This window comes from Phytophthora infestans, genomic scaffold, assembly GCF_000142945.1.
Source record: "Phytophthora infestans T30-4 supercont1.48 genomic scaffold, whole genome shotgun sequence".
Taxonomy (NCBI): domain Eukaryota; phylum Oomycota; class Peronosporomycetes; order Peronosporales; family Peronosporaceae; genus Phytophthora; species Phytophthora infestans.
In genome coordinates, this window is record NW_003303711.1 from 629,404 (window position 1) to 647,509 (window position 18,106).

Sequence of the window (18,106 nt, forward strand, 5' to 3'; positions counted from 1 at the left end):
GAACATAATACCATAGACCGAAAAATACACAAAACACGTACCCCCGCATTACCGTGGTATGTTTTCCCAGTTGCAGGATTGTTAGCGTCGTCCTCATATCGTCCACTTCAATGTCGTAGGACGCATTCAAACCCAAGGCCAAGTTGTGCTGCTCTTCCACCATCTTAAATGCGTAGTTGCTCAGCTGCATTGCTAAAGCAGTCAGCTCCGGGTCTTCGGACATTGGAGGCCGGCTACCAACGCGATAGAATTCAGCTAAATACCGTTCCTCCGCATAATTCTGCATCGTAATCAACATGGAGACCGGCTCGTCAGTCGTGAAATTGCCATCCACAATCTCCTTGACTCGTCCCCACTTTGACTCCAAACTTGTTAGTATTGTTCTTTAAGTGCGGCACACCGCCACGCTTGAACATCACCCATTCTTCGGTAGTCGTGTCCCAGTGTTTCATGAAACTTTTGCACAGCAAATTTCTTCATCTTTGCCGACCGTCTCCAGAAGCGCGCCCTTAACGTCATCGTATTCCTGTTGAGATTCCGCGTTTACCAGTCCTTTCATGATCACCTTTAACTGCTTAGTCTCCAGTCTGCCAGCTCCACCCAAACGAGAGCACTGCTTCTTCAACCAAGTTTCCACGTGCCAGCGTCATAGCAACTGCGTTGCATTAGGCCACCCCTCATTCAGCACTTCCTTTTCGTGGAGAGCCTTGTCCGTCATTACCACTCTGATCTTGGGCCAATCCGGATTGTTTTTCTTGAAAACGTTCACAGCTAGAGCTAAATTTGGTTTCTACCAGCGCATGCTGCACATACTGGCCCTACCAACACACAAAACAGAATATAAGTTAGTTCTGTATTTTTTTTGGTAGTACTCGTCACTCAGTTATTACCTTCCCAAACACATCATGAACTGCGAAACTAAAGCGTTTGTAGCGGTTTGCGTTGGTTCCATGCGTCGAATCAACCAGAACAACTTCGGGAAACGCTGCAAACAACCGCTTTTGCCTTGCAGACTGAAATGTCACGACTCGAACCACGTTACTCTCGCTGTCCACTATGAATTCAGCCGTATTTCCTGGGGCGCTTTCAATGAATTCATCGACCACCGACAGCGCGCGCTCTGGATCACGTTTTCCACCGCGGAACACCTGCTTCGCTGTCTGAGTCATGCTATGTACGTCTTTCAAAGTTGTGCGCTTGCCTAGACAGCCAAATCAGATTTAGTGCAACAAAAAATACACCGAAGATCTACAAAACGAATACGGTACCTGTCTTGGAACGAAGATACTCTAGTATACCTCTTGGTTTTGCACCAGCCTTGGCCATCACAGCGACGTCTTCGCGAAGTTGCGGGTTATCAAAACGTCGGTTCTCAGCGTAGTTAAACCACTGGTGGTGTGTCAAGCTGTGATTGTGGATGCCGGTTTCTTTCACCACCAAATAAAATTCTTTTACACCAGGTCTAAGTCGCACACGACCATTCACACGCGCCGTACAGCCTGTTGAACGCACAGTAGTGTGCTCGCGTTGACCAGTGCCCTTGCTGTCGAACGACATTCCATGCGTACACAGGTATGTTCTGCTATACAATTTCCAATCATCAGGAAGCAGTGTGCCACCAGTCGCTCGCCTTCCCTTCGTCTTCTTAGGGTCTTTCTTCTTCGCCTTCTTCTGCTCGGCAGAAATCTTCCGGTTCCTTGGAGCGACCGATGTGCTCGTACGGCAGGAAAAGCTGGAATGTAGCCTCCTGGAACTCTGCAAACACCTCGTAAAATTTATTCCACGAGTTCCAAAAGACGGGAAAACCTTCCAGGAAAGACCTAGCAACCGGCATATCCTCCGAATTAGAAAAATTGATATCCAAAGATAAATGCGATGCCATCTTGTGTGTATTCGGTTCATCTCTGGTATTAAATTCTTTTTGTCTTTCCTCCTCGTGATTCACACTGGACTCTGCGCTCTCACTGGACACGTCTTCCATCGCACCATCTTCTTCGTAGTCGCCGTCATTACTGTCACCATGCGAGGCAACCTCACCTTCCTCATCCAGCTGGTCGAGAACCTCCGCCAGCGCATCGTTATTTCCAGCACCATCCAAACTTGCGCCCAAATCATCCATGTCCGTTATCTCCTCGCTGGCAACATAGTCCGAATGCGTGCTTTCATCGGCTTGCAATGTCTTCAGAGCCTCCGCTTCCCATCTGAATTCTTCGCCCGGGGCTGCAAGCGGTGAGTTCGTCTTGCGTTGATTTGGAAAGCGATCACCGTACTTCGCGCCTAGCACACGCTCCTGGCGCGGCGTCAGTTTCTTCCCGCCGTGTCTTACAACTTGAACGAGAGGGGGCAGTCGTCTCGCTGGTGGCTCAACGTCTTCTTGCGCAGCGCGAGTGGCGGACCGAATCTTCACGCGGTTTGCTTCCGCTTGCTGCTGACGCGATAGCACGACGGGATGGTCTTGCGCTGCTTGCTATGGCCAGGATAAGGAGGAAGCTCTTCTTCTGGTGGCTGTGCATTACACAACAGCACGTTAGACAGTTAAGAGCACTCCAAGGAGCCATACATCATGGCTTACCATCGATTTGAGTGGGTTGTCTGGGAGCGGGAAAATCTTCGAATGAGCGGTCCAAACGGCCTCACATACTTTCAAAATTTTGAATGTCTCAATTTTGCTGACACGGCAGGCGGAAGTTATTTATTTGTCCTGCGCAGCTGCGTGATAGCAGCTGGGGATCTGTTACTCCGTATATTTTGAAAAATACCGAAATCATACAGAACCAAACCGAATATGCTGTTTCTGTAGTGTGGATATTCTGTTGCTCTAGACTTCTCCTCATAACAGTTTCGAATCGTACGAGTACTCATTTTAAAAGCAGCTGTAGGCTGACCCATTATTCACCAAAGATGAAGGCAAAATTCCTGGCTAAAACTGTTTGACGATTCTGTATTGTAACCATATTTATTTAAGCCTGCTAGTCGTGATTGGTCCTCTGCTGTCGAAACCCGATAAGACATAATTGGGGCTTGCTACTAAACTAGCAGAATTTCTTTCCTGCTGCTTTTTCCTACCTTTTCGCATAGCTACACTCGGCCTTTTTAATACATTTTCGTCCCAGCTTACAGACCGCACCTATCTTTTTTACTCGGCCTAACTAAACCAAAATTACAAAAAAAACAAAAACACCACACAAAATAACTCACGCAACTGTTGAAGTAAGCATCTCCGATGTGATGATGGATATCTAGTGGAATATATTAATAATTGTGCTATCTTAAATAAAGAGAAATCGTTTATAACTGGACTGGTTGGTGGAGTAACCCCCCCCCCAGAACACCAGACTCTATAATTCATCACTTCTCCTTTTACCAAGTCTACAAGGGCCTTCTCCTGCTACACTTAAGACTTCCGTTCCACTGTGGCCGCCTAGGCTACTCTACTTTTGTCCTCACTCCATACTGCACTGCCCTAACAACTCTGCGCAAATTATCCCTCCGACAGGTTATAAGCCCAACGCTCAAATACAAAGCGCCACCTGTCTCAACAGGAGAAGAACCCAGCGTTTCTCCAAGGGACAGATGACGGATAGGAGGCGAGACAACATACCATACCTCCAAGCCGCATGAATGGTCAGGAGCCTGATGAGATGGAGGAGACCTGAGAGAGAAACCGCTCGACGGACACCAACGTGCATAAGGCCACGTTGCCAACTTTGCGCCAGCCACTGAGCTGTAACACTTCATGCGCAATTGATCGCCATGCTGGGAGACCATGTTGCCCTCTACGCCAGCAAACAAGCTGCGCGTGGTGAGCAGAACGTCTGGCACCCGGTATCAAGCCAGAGGAGAATCTCCCCGGACTTCGCACCATACGCACTGCGTATCGAGCCTGAAAAACGCGGCGCGTTTGGGTTGTAATTGTGCCCACGATGATAAGCACACGCATTGGCCCGCTATAATCGGAGCACATGGGCAGAAGTGTCGCCCACGCATTGGCCCGATCTAAGCGGAGCATACAGGCCGTAGTATCGCCCACTGTAATACGCCCCGCGTAACGAGCCTGCTCTGCTATAAGCAGAACATACGCGCTGTAAAATCGCCCACTGTAATACGCACTGCGTAACGAGCTTGCTATAAGCAGAGCGTACGGGCTGTTATATCGCCCATGATAATATTCGAGTTATCATGTTACTTTCTTCACTACTACTACCTCCGTTCGGAAAATATATCACCTTATCAATAAGATTACAGACTGCTTAAACTCAATACCCTTGTAAAAGAAGCTAAACTAATTCCCGCGGTACCCCGTCTAAGGCGATAAATTCCCTGAAAAACTGTCGGCTGTTTGAATCTCCCGCCCATTTGCCATCGCTCACTTCGCAAGATCAGCAGGGCGACGTCGCTGGCGTTCGTGCGGTGGTGATAGGCAACGTTAGCTTCTAGCCACCTTGCAACGGCCCCCGATTATTGCATGCAATAGTGAAGGTATGGACACCTAACATGTCCAATTTGCTGATGCCGGTCAAGGCCTGTGTATCGAGCGGATGTGCGACGAAGTCTTCACGCTTGTCGCTCAACGACATCCGCTGTCGTGAATCAAGCGCATGCTCAAGGCAAACATCTCTGCAGTGGCTCACGGATTCAGTAGTTTTACGAGCTTGCTGCTGAAATGGCGAACAAGAACGCCTGAAGCTACAGTGATGTGGTGAAACAAGCACACCCGCAGTTGAGCAATTTGATCATAAAAGCCGGGTCTATTATCGTTTCAAAGATCAAAGCTCCTGGAACGCAGTGTCTTGCTTGGCACAGCTAAGTTAGCAGCACAGTATCCACTGGGCATGCACATGTTTTATAGAAGGATCGGTAGCCCTCCGCAAACTTTATAAGAATGAAGAACAACGAGGCGGAGCGCTGTAAATTTGTTTTGGAAAGGTGATTAATTTTCCGAGCGGAGGTAGTACTACAAACAATAATTGCAGTATACTACCATTGTAGTGTAAAGAAAGCAAGCCACCGTGCCTCTGCATATTCAGACTAAGGGTTATTTATCGTAGTAATTGTATGATCCAACAATCAAAAGTTTTGATTCAAAATTAACGAAGAGATTCAAAGATGGCAAGCCTTCGAGCCACTGCCATCGACGTTGCTGCATATTGTTCACAAAGAAAACTAGAGAAGAGAAATCAAAGTCCAAGCAAGCCACTGAGCCGCTAACACTACCGACAATCCTAAAGAAAAAGGAATAAGGAGTGAAAATACACTACACATACGAAAACATCAAATTGACAATGCAAACACAAATGATGCCTACTTTCCAATTCAACCAAGTAAAAAAGTGTGTCGAACTCTAAGTTAAACAACCTCAAGAAACTGGGAGGCCTTAATCTAAAAAGATAACCCAAATAAAAATGAGGAGCTGGAAAGTGAAAATAAAAGGCAAGCACAAAAAAGTATGGGACTGGATAAAGTCACACAAATAAACCGCGAAATAAAAAATAGTTTGCACTTGAAATATAAAACTCTCTAAATTAGCACTTTGCGGAAATCTCTAATAACACCCCTTCATCCCGCTCTCCTCAGTCCTAAAAACCACCCCGTCGCCCCCTTTTCGCCCGTCCCCAAACGGTTTTGAGCCTTTCATCTTGAAAACGCGGATGGTCGCCATGACGAGCGAGGCTAGCGAGGATAGCGCGGCGAGTGTTGCGAGCGAGATAAGCGACGTGTCGCGGCTTGGAAACGGTGTACAGGAGGCAGAATCACCCGAGGCCCACGTTCCTGTCGCTCGAGCGTCTCATACGTCGGCGCCCCCTTTGCAAGACCGCTACTTTGACACATGGGACGACTTTTTCGATTGCCTGGCCACTTATCAAGACGGGACCCACCAAGTCTTCAAGACGCGGACTTCCACAACTACGGCTGCGAGAAATAAGGATCTCGTCAAGCGCGGAAACGCCTCCAAGACGTCTACGATCCCGCCCTGTTTTGATAAGTACTACCGGCGATTCATTCGCACGCACGGTTGGAGCCGTCCAAGCCGTTCGAAGGGCAAGCGCAAGAGCTATTTCGCTAAATCCACGGGCTGCGAGGCTCAGCTATCGGTCGCTGTGATTTGGGTCGTCGGAAAAGGCTTTCAAGTGAAAGTAACTCAGCAAGTTACGACCCACAACCACGCTCTGGGGCCGGTTTCGTATTCGAACCACCCGGACAACCGACGCGTCGAAGACCCCGATGCTATCGACTTCGTCGACGAGCTACAAGCTGCGGGGGCCAAGAAGAAGATGATCATGCAGTTTATATGACGACGAACCGGTATGCTTCTACATTGTACGTTTATTTATGTAATTGGGCTGCTAAGCATTGAATGTCTGTATGCAAGAACGTAACGCTGCGCGACGCTCACAACCTCGTGGCGAAACTGAAGGAAGGACGGCGGGGGACGACAACGGTTGAAGCGAGGCTGGAGGGTGTGCTGCGTAGCTTTTGTCAAGGGAAGGGAAGCACTGCTACTGTGTACGTGGATGATGATAAGCTGGCTCAGACTATCACGTTTCAAACACACCAGATGCGGCGTTTTTTTTTAAGCATTCCCCGAAGTGCTGATGGTGGATGCTACTCACAGCACCAACGACGCCCGCTACAAGCTATTCAGCTTTATTATCCACGACGTGTTTGGCCATGTACGTCGATGTGTCTGTATTGTACCCGTTTGGGACTTGACTAACGTTGTGTGACGTTATTGGACTCTGTGTGACTTTTGTGACATTGTATGCCGCGTGTGGATTTCGGATGCGCTTTGTGACTTTTGTGTATCATTGGCTCGATTGGGTGACTTCTTATCGAAGGGCCAGTATGTTCAACACGCGCTGATGGAGAATGAAAGTGCTGAGTGCTTGGGCGACGCCGTGAAGTCCTTTAAGATTTTCAACTCTACATGGGACCAAGTTCGCGTCATTATCGTGGACAAAGATTTTGGAGAAATAGCACTTCTTCGAGAAGCTTTTCCGGGTGCTAGGATGTTACTTTGTGGATTTCACGTGGTAAATAACCTTCGTGGCGAGGTTGGAAAACGCGACTACGGGGTTCTCGACAGAGAGAAGGTGGAGGATGCTGTTTACATGATGTTGAACGCGCAAACAGAGGTGGAATACGATACTGCGCGAAAATATCTCTATTACATCGTCGATGGGAGGCCGATCACACTAGAAGACGAAGTGCCTGATCCACAGCATCCGTTTTGAATTATTTTCACTCGAACTGGCACATGTGTCGTGAAATGTGGGGCGGATACGGTCGGATCGACGTTCCTCACTTGGGAAAGTCTACTTACAACCGGTTGGAAGCGGCTTGGGGCATTTAAAGGAAGTTCTCAAGCCAACGAAGATGCTGGATGTATGCGTCGATACTCTGATGTTCCTCCAGTCTATCGCCGAGCTGGAGTATGAGAAGAAGATCACGGATGTGGGTCAAATGCGTTATCAAGGTGCAGACTCTGAACTCCAGAAGCTGGCAAAGGAGGTCAGTCAGCACGCTTACGAGCTGGTTGAAAAGCAGTATCGTGTTGCCAATGACCGGAAGACGAATTATGTGGGTCGGGAACTACAGCCCCACATGTTCGAGCTCACATCTTTGGTGGAAAGCTCTGCGACTTATCATGCTGACACAAGGGTACGTATCTTTAAACATGAATGAGTAATGTTTTGGAGTAATGTGTTATTATCCATGTTGTTTCTAGACGTATCGATGTTCGTGTACATTTATGCGAACGGAGTTGTGGCCTTGTCGCCACGTGATTTATTGGCGCTTGATCTCGAACAAGAGCCCCATCCCGATCAAGTACATCCACCCGCGGTGGAGCCTGACGTGTCCGTTGAACATTCCGGTTTTCGACGACGAACCGCTCGAAGATAGCCGTGTGTGTCACTCCTTCCGAGTCCGAGATTCCGCATTGAACGCCTCGCGACATAAGGTACTCAATGGTATATCGAAGTTTCTGACTGCGCGCGATATTAGTATCCGTATTGCGGATATTATGAGTCGAAATGGGACTCCGACGTTCAAGAAAATGTTGGCAGCACTGAAGAGGTTCGAGGATTTAGTGACTGATGGTGTGGCTCCGACCATTCTGGCTAGAGGATTGGAGTTGGAGTCCAAATATTACAAGACATCGATATCCGCTAAAATCACGCCGTCCGCTGAGACCACGTGTCCCCCCACTGTGAAAGCCGACAAAGCGGAAGATCAAAACAGCAATGAGGGTGAACAGGAGCCCGAACAACCATGCAGACCCTCAGTCAGAGTGCCGCAACCACCCCGTCCCTCCGTCGAAGTGACTGAACCACCCAGTCCACCAGTCGAAGTGCCGCGAGATTCGAGTCACACCGACACAGTAACAGAAGATTTACCGAAAGAGGAAGGATCTGTGGCTGGCAGCACGTATACATCTGAAATCTCTCTACCGAGCGACCAGGTAGTCATTTCGAAAAGGCCCAACAGTGAGGTGGCAGCTTCGAGCTCTAGCGACGAGGCTTCGTTTTCCTGAGCAAGAGCACCAAGACACGGGGTAGACCCAAAATACGCAAGAAGCAAATGCAAGAAGCGAAACGACAGCGCATGGATGGAGCCCAAAAAGAAGCAAAACAGCTCGTACTAGGTACTCTGATGCCAGTCTTCACTTAAAACGACGTAGCCAGAGTGTTAAAGTCGTCGTACATCTACGAATCAGCGTAAGACTTTCTCAAGAACGTTCCGGTGAAGAAAGTAGGTCCTCGTAAGCAGGCAATTGCGAGGGAGGTGAACAGTAGTGAATGTATGAAGAGCGTACAATTTGTATTCACGCCAACGTTTTCGAAAAAAGTGTTCTCGAGCCGTGGAAGATTTCAAGAAGACTACTGGCCAGAACAAGGAGACTACGGAGAAGCAAGCAGCAGTGGGGGTTCGCGTTTCTAAAATTGGCATCTTTCGCGATAATCAGATTGCGGTCATGGTTGATTATAACATGGCGATGGATAAGCTGGCAGTAGTCGCAGAGACAGTGGAATAGATTGAAGCAACGTCCCTTAATCGACTGCACGTACCTGAAGGTCTCGACGAATTTGTGAATTTGGACAAAACGAAGGCTGCCGCTGCTATCCAGCCTTTAGTCTTGCCAATGTCGCGGCAGTCGCCCTTCGGAAGAATTGCAAACGAGTCGCTGTTGTTGTTTCGCAAAAACTTGTGGCTCAATGACGACAGTATCATGCATACTATGACTACTTTAAGTGAAGAGATGAATGAACTTGGAGTCATATCGCCAGGATTTAACGCAACGAGGGACATGTCAACCACAGGCAGTGTTATCGCCGGCTCAGAACCATTTGCAAAGAAAAACAAGTTCACGCTGCTCCCGATATGTATCCATGGCAACCACTGGTGCAATGCGGTGTTCAACTTTGTGGACGAACCAAACAGCATCACCCTTTACGACCTCAGCAGCGAAGCGAACAAATCGAGGAATGCGAGAACATCGTCCAGAAAATTTTCCAGATAAAGTCGGCGCCTTTTGAGATTAAACGTAAAACTCGCCTGAAGCAGACGGACGGTGTGAACTGTGGTCCACCGGTGCTTCTGTTCTTTGAGTGCGCTATTCGAGGAATCCCATTTCCCACGAGCTTGTCGAAGCCTCTGCTCCGGTGCCTCAGATTGCGATTTTTGATGAAGTCGTTACATGTGTAGACCGCATCTTGGTAGTAACATGAACCAATATATGCTTCTTTATGATGAAACACAAATCTATAGCACTACAACTGCTTTTAGGAGGCATGTTGCGCTACTTTCCGACCTCGGTTGGTCTAGGACAGGATAACGAAAGGGGAGGCAGAGACAAGACTTGGAGAAACGTTTCCAACGGATCCTGCCAAGCCTGTGGCTGCTCCTATGTGATGAAAAAGCTCCGGTAGTAGTTACGAGCGATACAGCGTCCACGCTCACCATGTTCATTTGCAAAACTCACAAGTTTTTTTCACCTTCATACAACATAATCTCCTCGAGCCGTTACATTCACACGACAGGCGCCTTGCGCAACCGCTTAGAAGCTCCCCACCATCCATACACCTGAGTGTCAGGTGTATGGATGGTGGGGAGCGTCTAAATATAGTGAAAATTTCGAATTTGACGCGGTAATTTATTGGTAATATACGGCTAAGTGTGTCTCCATTGTGCCTTTGTGTGTAATGGGCCCAACTCCAATTACATAAGTAGGTAGATATTTCTTTAGTTACTACATAAGTAGGTAAAGTGGCACACGGGTAGCGTGTGCCAAAGTGTCATCATCTGATTGGTTGATAGTGAGTAGCCAGACTCACTTATTGACCAATCAGATATAGACATGTGTTTGAGTGGTTCACACGAGGTCAGGGGTAGCCGCCCTGGTCCTAACTAAATCAGAGTTGAATTTGACACAAACCTAAGACTTGGTTTTATTATTGCGAGCTTCCTCCGCACTATAGTGTAAGATAGTAACGGTATCTCTTACCCCGTTACACCTGGTAGCACTTTGTAGTCCTTCCAACGACCAAGTCTACGATGAGCCAAGTCCAGATCTCCGGGGCGACCCTGGAGCATGCTGCATTCCCCCATCTCACTCGCGTGGAGTGGGAAGCGCTTCACCGCCTCGTGGCGGTGTCCGGAGACGCTGTCGTCGCATCGCTGCTGAGCTCAGCGACGCCCGACCAGCAACGTCTTGCAGCACAAGAGTTCATGGAACGCGAGCTCGCCGATGCGAATCGGCGGGTGTCAGATCCCTCGCGTCCATCCCAGAATGACGTCGTCAAGATGGAGTTGTCTACGTATTCTGGCGCCGGTGAAAACCGGCTTCCGCTAAACCGGTGGTTCCGCGAGATCGACATCGCTATCGCCTCGCGATGCATCGAGGCGTCATCGGCCAAGATGAACTTCCTCCTCTCCCGGCTAACCGGGAAGGCCAAAGAATGGGCCCTCGGGAAGCTGGTTGTCGACCCCGAGGCTTTCCCGACTCTGGAAACTCTCCAGAGCGACTTGCGCCTCGCGTTCGAGCCCCCGCAAGATGAGTCTCGCGTTCGCGCAGAGTTCTTCGCTCTGCGGCAAGGGCAGATGTCCATGCGTGATTACGTCCAGAAGACGCGACATCTGGCGTCATGCATCGTGACCAAGCCAATCGACATGGCCTCGCAAGTCCACGTATTTGTGTTCGGCATGCGCGAGGGCATGACCCGCTACTGCCTCACCAGAGCTGAGCCCTCCTCTCTCGAGGAGGCGTTTGCACTCGCGATTCGCGAGGATTACATGGTAGCTGCATCGTACGCCGCAGCCATACCTGCGGAAGCCCGGGAGTCTACCCCCGAGCCCATGGAGATCGACGCCATCAACGCGTCGAGCAATCGACGTCGCGTGTCCTACCGCGGCAGCTCTGGGCGAAGCAATCGCTCCCTCATTTGCTTCCGTTGTGGGAAGAAGGGTCATCGCGCGGCGGAGTGCCGCGCGCCAGCTCCCGTCGTCTCTCACGTCGACGCGGAACACTCCTCGGTCGCTCATTCAAAAAACGACCAGGACCAGTAGGTGCGGGGCGCCCTACTGGCTTTGACGAAAGACCGGGCCCTCCGGTGGCAGCCCAACCTTCGAGCCCTCCCGTGCTCCAAGCACACACCAATGCTACCACTACGCCGGGCGACTCGAGACTGATCATCGTCAGCCTCCACGTCACCGGTGCCCGGCGACCACTGCGCGCGCTCCTTGACTCAGGAGCGACCAACAACTTCTTTCGCGCGTCGTGTTTGTCGGTACTACCCAAGAACGTCCGCGTCCGGAATGGTCCGGGCGAGATCCAAGTCAAACTCGCAGACGGTAAGGCTCGCCGCGTTGCGCGGCGTGACGTGTCTTTGTCGTACACGTTCGACGGCTTCCGTAGCAAGGACGACTTCTTGGTGATCGAGATGAACTACGCGTTTGACTGCATCCTGGGCATCCCTTGGCTTGCGCGATATCAGCCAGAGATTGACTGGCTGGCCCAATCAGTCAAGCGTCGACGTGGATTCGACGTGAGCGAGGTCTTCACACACCTCTTGGTGGCGCCAAGAGACTGGCCCCACGTCACAGTCGTCGACAAAACAGCAACGACACAAGCAGTGCACAGAGCGAGCGATGGCCCTCTCTGCATGGCTTGTGCTACGTTGTTGAACGAAGAGCCCTCGCGGTTTCGCGAGGTAGATGATGAGGTGGTTGAGCAGCGGCTCCCACAGTACAAGACGGTGGTCGAGCAGGGACTTCCACAACACGAGATGATGGTCGAGCAGGGGCTCCCACAACACGAGACAGTGGTCGAGCAGGGGCTCCCACACAACGAGACGGCGGTAGAGCAGAGGTTCCCGCCGAACGGTTCGGCGGTCGAGCAGATCGGGCTCCCGTCAAACGATGCCGCGGTTGAGCAGGGGCTCCCGCGTGTTCCCGGCCCGGTCGAGTACGGTCTCCCGCGCCTAGAGGAGGGTGATGCATCGTCGAGTAGCAGTGCGTCAGACTCGAGCGTAAGCTCGAGGAAGTCGAAGAAGAAGTCGAAGCGACGACGCCTGAAACCTCGTCGAGACTGCACGACCAGCGATAGCCCGCCGATGGAATCGGTCAGCGCGCTGGAGTACGTGGAAGGAGGCCCGAATTGGTCGCGCAGCATCGCAATCGCGATCCCGCCGCGCGAAGCGGCGGCGATCACACGCCTTCCAGGCTTGTCCTGGAAGAGCTTTCTTCGGGACCTCAAGGCTGGAGACGTCGAGCAAGTATGCTTGGTCACCGAGGCAGTCTCGGTGGATGAGGCAGCAAATGCGGTCGCAACGGACAGTGAACGTTCACGTCCGCTAGGTGCTGAACCTAAGTCTGCTCGAGAGGAACGATTCCAAACGCAGTCCTGGAGGGCCTTGCGTGAGTCAGCGAATCCCGTATACGACACCGCCTGCGAGTACGCCGACGTCTTCCCGGATGAGATCCCCGCCGAGCTACCGGCGGATCGTGGGGTTCAGCATGAGATCGACCTCGCGCCAGGTACGAAGTACTGCGTCACCAGACAATGGCCACTTCCTCGTGATCAAGTGAAAGCGATCGATGACTTCTTCGAGGGCCGCCGAAAGGCGGGTCACGTGCGTGAGAGTACCTCTCCCCATTCCAGTCCAACGTTCTGTGTGAAGAAAGCTACAGGGGGATGGCGTATCGTTCACGCATTCAACAAGTTGAATGATGCCACCATCCCCGCGCAGACTTCGATCCCTCGGAAGGACATGGTACTGGACTCCATGGCTGGCAGCGTCATCTACAGCGCCATCGACCTGACCGATGGATTCTATCAGATCCTGATGAGAACATCTGATGTGGCTCTCACCGCCGTAAGTACACCGAGCGGGATGCTCTGGGAGTGGCTCGTGATGCCACAGGGCCTCAAGAACGCGTCTGCCACCTTCAATCGCATGGTCTCCCATGTGCTTCGCCCGCTTCGAGACTTCGCGCCGAGTTACTTCGACGACATCTTCGTGCACAGCCGCGCTGAGAGCAACCTCAGTGCCGTGGACGTACATCTAAAACACCTGAGACAAGTCTTCCAGGTGATGCGAGAGAACAAGCTCTACGCAAACCTGAAGAAATGTGTCTTCTGCGCACCGGAGATTCCGGTGTTGGGATGCTACGTGAACAAGAACGGTGTGCGCGCGGATCCCGAGAAGGTATCGTCTATCTGTGCTTGGCCAACGCCGACAAGCCCCACTGAGTTGCGTCAGTGGCTTGGCATGGCCAATTACCTGCACAAGTACACGAAGAATTACGCTGGGTTGATCCAGCCGCTGTCCTCGCTGCTGAAGAAGGACGTGATCTGGGAGTGGAAATCGGACCACCAAGCTGCATTCGACTCGGTGAAAAAGAGCTTGGCGTCTGCGCCGATACTGAAGCTTGCTGATGACTCAAAGCCATTCCACGTCGTCTGCGACGCGAGCGATTTTGCCATCGGCTGTGCGCTGATGCCGTTCGATGATGACGAACACGAACGCGTTATCAGCTATCAGTCGCGCCAACTGAAGCCAGCCGAAAAAAATTACCCAGTCCACGACAAGGAGCTCCTGGTAATGCGGTACGCTCTGATCAAATTCAGAGTGTACCTGCTCGGTGAACAGTCATTTGCGGTTTACACTGATCACGCATCGCTGCGGACAGCGATGAAGAGCCCTCACTTGTCGCAACGGATGGCCCGTTGGCTGTCATTCTTCTCCGAGTACAACTTCGTTGTCCACTACAAGACGGGCAAGAATAACATTCTCGCCGACGCGCTGTCTCGGCGTCCGGACTACGATCCCCGTGAAGCGCTAGGACATCAGCTCGCTGATGAGGACGACGACGAATGTGCGGTCTGCGTGTCGTCAGGCATCAACTTGACGTTGACCACGCCCACGCTCCCGCTGGGCGACGAGATTGCTACAGCGTACGATGATGACCCTATATACGGCGCCATCATGAAGCACCTGCGTGCTCCTAGTAGTGACACGCTGAGTGACCTGTCAAAGACCACGCGGAATCAGATCGATCTATATAGACTGGACGGTAATCTACTCAAGTACAGCATCGACAGGCTCGATGTTCCTCGAGTCGTCGTCCCAAACGACGCTGATCTACGTGCGCGCATAATCCACGAGTATCATGACGCCCCGACTGGAGGACATCTCGGTCGCGAGAAGACGTACGCGGCTCTGTCGAGAGACTTCTATTGGCCGCACATGTACAAGTGGGTACGCAAGTGGGTCCGCACATGTGAAACTTGCCAGCGAGTCAAACCGTCTTCGACGTCTCAGGCCCCATTGCGCCCTCTTCCGGTCGCCACGGAAGCCTGGCGCTCCATTTCGATGGACTTCATCTTCGGTCTTCCGCCCGATACAGCCGGGCGCACAGGTGTACTTGTGTTCGTTGATCGTTTCAGCAGGATGGTCCATCTCGTTCCGGTGGCGGCCTCAATCACCGCGGAAGGGTCCGCGGTCCACTTCGTCGACGTGATTTTTCGTCACCACGGCCTGCCGGAGTCTATCGTGTCCGACCGCGACCCGCGGTTTACATCCGCGTTCTGGCCACGCCTCTTCGAGCTCTTGGGAACCAAATTGCTGATGTCAACTGCGGCACATCCGGAGACGGATGGACAAACAGAACGCGTCAACCGCGTCCTTGAAGACGTTCTCCGAAGCTACGCAACTTCGTACACGAGCTGGAGCTCGTTCCTACCGCTAGCCGAGTTCGCACTCAACAACGCCGAGCACTCCTCGACGGGTATGACGCCGTTCTTCGTGAACAACGCTCGCCACCCACGTGTTCCGGCACTTCTCGCCGTGGGTCACCCCACGGATGCTGGCGGCTCCACCCTTGGTGGGGGAGAACCTCCTTCGGTCGACATGGATGCTGAAGATGCGCTCAGCTCTAGGGACAACGTGTCCGTGTCGTGGTCATCACCGGTACATGAACTGGTGTCTCAGCACGCACCGGTAGCCTCACCGGTGTCAACAAGCCTGCCGGCGCACTCGACTTCAGGGTTATCTTCGGGTGTAGCCAGTGGGAACGCCCTGACTCGTTCTCCGTCCAAATGCCTCGGCATACTGCATCTCCGATAACGAGATGGACGTCGGAGAACTATATCGATCCAGGCAGCAAAAATCGTGAGCAAGAAGTTACCACGGCAAACTATACACCGAAATTCTCGGTGCTTCCTGCCGATCGCTCGGCAGTTGCGGAATTCGTCATGCAAAGGCAATCCATCGCAAGGTTCGTCCGCGACGCACTGCAGAACGCAGTGGACAAGCAAAAGGAACAAGCTGATAAGCACGGTCGAAAGAACGTGAATGTATTCAAGATAGGAGATCGCGTTCTCCTATCGACCGAGGGAATCCGCGCTTCCGCCGTGACCAACCTCGGCGCCAACAAACTTGCCCCACGCTTTATCGGTCCTTTTCGTGTAACCAAGGCTGTGGGCGACGCGTACACCTTGGACATCCCGTCGTCACTTAGACTCCACCCGACGTTTTACGTCGGGCGACTCAAGCGGTACTTCCCTGCGACGATTCCTGATTCGAGCCAGCAGACGGAGCATGCGTCGGGCGACCAGCTCGACGATCCTGACGCGCCAGAAAGTCATCAGCCCCTGGCGCCCGCTCTCGCGGACGATCTCCCTGCTGGGCAGAGCCAAGCACATGCGTCTCCAATCCCCGTAGGCGAGATAACAGCTCCCGATTCGACTGACGTAGCTCCGACGCGATCTGCTCAGCCCGCCAGGCACGATCTTCCGCCCGCTCAGCCCCAACCTGAGCGTCCAACGCACGGTTCGAAGCTGCCTCCACCTCGCCCTGAACGTACAGGGCGTACGCCGTATCATCGTGAAGGCCCACCACCGATAATTGACTCGGTGGGTGATGCGCGCTGGATTGTGGAGCGTATCGTTGACCACGAAGATCCCCACAGCTCGACCGCTCAACGAAATGTCCGTAGTCGTGTTCCTCACGCGGTTCCGACCGCGCGCCGCTACTTGGTACGTTCGCGTTAATGAGTAGGAGGGCGTGAAGGTCGTGAAGAAGCTCGTGGCGTGAGCCTGAGTGAGGCTCGGTTATCCCCCAGAACATGATACGTGGGAGCCCCGCGCCAACCTTCTTCGCGACGTTCCGGACGTGGTCCACGAGTATGAGATCATGCTGCTTGAGAAGAAGAATTCCGCGGGTCACCCCGCGGAAACCGTGAACGAGAAAGAGAAAGGCCACGAGAACGACCCGCACGAGGAGGCGACAACGATGTCGCGCTCCGACGCGTGCAACGTCGGCGTGAGCCGCGGCGAACACTGACACAGGCTTGTCAGTGCAAGAATGAAAACAAGAAACCACCGGCGACATCGAGCCGGTGACCAGTGAGTTGCCAACCCGACACGCTACAACTGCGCCGAAATGACTTCGACTACCAGCGGCGACACGGTGGCCAACAAGTACCTGATTCTGGTGACACCAGTGGCGACAACGTGGTGCTCACTTGGGTTGCTCAAGTGGTTGACTTCCGTCGACAAGTCTCATGTCTTCGAGATGTTCGAAGCTGTTCGCTCTGGCAGCAAAACAACACTCGCGTGTGCGTGAGTGAATGCGGCTGGTGGGAATCGAACCCTGGCGTTCTGACTGGAAGCCCCATGCATTGACCACTGCGCCACGAAGTCGACTTCGTGAGGTCCTCGTGTCCGTGATCCAAGTGCCTCCAGCTCGGAGTCTTCTAAGTCGCATGTACGCTGGGTACTTCGTCGATGTGTGTCCTGGGAACCGAGACGCGCAGTGACGGTCCTCGTAGTACATCCAGAGCTTGTGGCGCACCTGTCGACCCTGGGCTTGCCCTTGTTACCACCGCCAGCGACGCGCTGGCGCTGCCGCCCTTCGCGCTGTCCTCGATGTCTCCGCCTTGTCGGTTTTCGAGTTTTCTTCAAATGTGTTCCGTGCGCTTATGTTGCGTAAGCGCAACTTCGAGAGGAGGGTGATGTAATGGGCCCAACTCCAATTACATAAGTAGGTATATATTTCTTTAGTTATTACATAAGTAGGTAAAGTGGCACACGGGTAGCGTGTGCCAAAGTGTCATCATCTGATTGGTTGATAGTGAGTAGCCAGACTCACTTATTGACCAATCAGATATAGACATGTGTTTGAGTGGTTCACACGAGGCCAGGGGTAGCCGCCCTGGTCCTAAATAAATCAGAGTTGAATTTGACACAAACCTAAGACTTGGTTTTATTATTGCGAGCTTCCTCCGCACTATAGTGTAAGCTAGTAACGGTATCTCTTACCCCGTTACATTGTGACTTTGTCATTGGCATCCTCGTTCACAGCGCCTGGTCTGTAGTGCCAATACGCACTTAAGTATGAAGTCACAATCACATTGTGTGACTCTAACATCAACCAAAATGTATAAGCGGCTCACCGGCAAAACACGCCCACTGTTTAGAAATAAGAAAAAATCGAAAAGAAAAATTTAAAGCGAAATTCGTACATTCAGCAAGTGCTGTGTAAACCTTGTGTAAACATTTTCCGCAGAACACGCCCACTTTTGGCGCCAAAACGGAGGATCGCCA

At 52.0% G+C, this 18,106-nt stretch overlaps 1 non-coding gene across 1 annotated transcript; it reads left to right on the plus strand.

Moving 5' to 3' along the window:
* Window positions 1-16,544: 16,544 nt before the first annotated feature.
* Window positions 16,545-16,605, plus strand: PITG_33062 (the record flags this gene model as incomplete). The annotated part of the gene is made up of 1 exon (XR_009934456.1): window positions 16,545-16,605. It is a non-coding gene; the product is annotated as a 28S ribosomal RNA (ribosomal RNA).
* Window positions 16,606-18,106: the final 1,501 nt, after the last annotated feature.